This window comes from Haemaphysalis longicornis, unplaced genomic scaffold (assembly GCF_048455015.1).
Source record: "Haemaphysalis longicornis isolate Haplotype H1 unplaced genomic scaffold, Haemaphysalis longicornis Haplotype H1 scaffold_1, whole genome shotgun sequence".
NCBI classification, from domain to species: Eukaryota; Metazoa; Arthropoda; class Arachnida; order Ixodida; family Ixodidae; genus Haemaphysalis; species Haemaphysalis longicornis.
This window is the reverse complement of record NW_027526203.1, coordinates 33,525,703-33,528,025: the sequence shown is the minus strand read 5'-3', so window position 1 is coordinate 33,528,025 and position 2,323 is coordinate 33,525,703. Positions and strand designations below refer to the sequence as shown.

The 2,323-nt window shown below is 43.8% G+C and overlaps 1 non-coding gene across 1 annotated transcript; it reads left to right on the top strand.

The window, feature by feature from the left end:
- Positions 1-215: 215 nt before the first annotated feature.
- Trnai-uau (transfer RNA isoleucine (anticodon UAU)) lies at positions 216-287 on the top strand. The gene has a single exon. It is a non-coding gene; the product is annotated as a tRNA-Ile (tRNA).
- Positions 288-2,323: the final 2,036 nt, after the last annotated feature.

Here is a 2,323-nt window from a genome sequence, read left to right as displayed (position 1 = left end):
TTAGGCTCTTTTCTTTTTCACTACGGTTAATTAAGTAAACATTTTTTACAATACACAGAAGAAAGAAAGAAAGAAAAACACGCGCCCAGAGTGGGGACCGAACCCACGCCTTTCGATTACATGGCTACCACCCTCAAGCGCTGGCTACCACCCTCAAGCGTCAGATACACTTCTAGTAGATATAAATAGCCCAGAAAGTGAAGAAGAACACAGTCGCCCAGATAGCCGAATTGGTAAGGCATTCGACATATAATCGAAAGGCGTGGGTTCGGTCCCCACTCTGGGCGCGTGTTTTTCTTTCTTTCTTTCTTCTGTGTATTTAAAAAAATGTTTACTTAATTAACCGTAGTGAAAAAGAAAAGAGCCTAACCACACCCCTATGCCTCCTTTGGCGTTGTAGACTGCTGACCTATCTTTCTATATATATATATATATATATATACACGAGAGGGTAGACACACGTATGAAAGCGATGATCGAACTAACGTTTCGACCGGACCCCGGTCGAAACGTTAGTTCGATCATCGTTTTCATACGTGTGTCTACCCTCTCATGTATTTTTGAAACCGAATCCCGGAACTTACCGTATAAACCGGAATATAGGTCGAGTTTTTTTCCAAAAAAATCCGCACAAAAGTCACCCCTCGTCTTATATAGCGGTCATTGGCAGAATTTAAATTGTGATCTGGCAACAATCTGCAAGCGTAGTCTGTCGCCATTGCCCTGTGTGTCGGACTGCTCTCTCGCACTGTAAGGCCTTTATTTGCTTTTCGCTTTTCTCTAGTTTTTCGTCTTTTACTCGTCAATTGTGTGTGCGTGTGTGCGTACATTTCTGTACGTGTCTGTTCCGAAATGAGTTGCGGCAGTCGACGCCAGTTCACCGCGGCTGAAGGCGATTGAGTCGCCGAGCAGAATGCGAATATGGTAGCGCAACGCCAGTTTGGCGTTTCGGAAAGAAGCGGCGGTACTGGCGGAGCCAGAAAGCTAAGCTGTGCGCGTGCAACCCCCGGAACAGATCATTCCGTGGACATCAAGCGGTGCACCCCGAGTTGGAGAACAAAGTGGCGGACTTCGTCCGGGAACTTCGCTCACGATCGCGCCCGGTTACAGCGGAGGCCATCCGTGGACCAGCTCCGCGAACTGGACAATGAGTGGATAGCCGGCGACAACGAAAAGACCCATACAAGCCGGCTGCGAAGACCATCCCTCGTGACCGTGTCAAGCTGGGTGTCCTTCTCTTGGCAGTCGCTACCCGAAAACATGGTTGCACGAGCGTTTAGGAAGTGCTCCATCAGCAACGCGCCTGACGGCACAGAAGATGACAGTGAGAAGCAGTCGTCCTCGAACGACTCTGAGAGCTCGGACGAGTGACTTCGGCAGGCATAGTGAGTGGCAGGGACTGACAGGCGTCGAAAATAAATATAGACGTGTGTGCGTTCTGTGCCGAATTATTTTTTGTCAACTTTTCCCACCTCAAGGTAGGGGGTCGACCTATATTCCCACTCGACCTATAATCCGGTTTATACGTATTCTTCATCGCTATATATATATATATATATATATATATATATATATATATATATATTTATATATATATATATATATATATATATATATATATATATATATATATATATATATATATATATATATATATATATATACATACATACATACATACATACATACATACATATCTGGGTTCGGATCCCACCCGGCGGGCAATTTTTCTCCACTTTCTTTCTGTCTTTCGCAATTCTTCATCTGTTCCAATGGCCTACCACATTTTCCCCTTCGCTTTCCGTGGTTTTCTTGACTGCCAACCCTTATTTCTGTCTTGATTCAACGAGCTCCTTCTTTTTCCATCCCGATTCACTACATGCATAGCGAGGGCCTCTGTTCTGGCAGTCTTGGGTATTGGGTATTTTGGTTATTTAAAAGAAATATCCGGTATTTAAAGGTGTTATTGTGTTTATACTGAAGAACATAATTGAACATTGCTCTTGGCCAGACAGTCTACACTGGGCACGCGTGGTTCCCCTCTATCAAAGCGGCAAAACAGGACCCTTTAAACTACCGCCCTATTGAAGTTGTATCTTGTTTTTCTCAAATTCTTTAAAAGTACATATTGGGTGTCATGAATTCCTTTGTAACTAAGCATGAGTTACTGAGTGAACATCAATACGGGTTTATCTCCGGCGCTGGCACGCAAATGTTACTTGAAAAGTTGTCTGATACCCTTCATAACAGCATAGATCAGAATGAGGTCTCGTTTGGGTTATTTCTTGATGTTAAGAAAGCATTTAATACTGTGAACAATGGT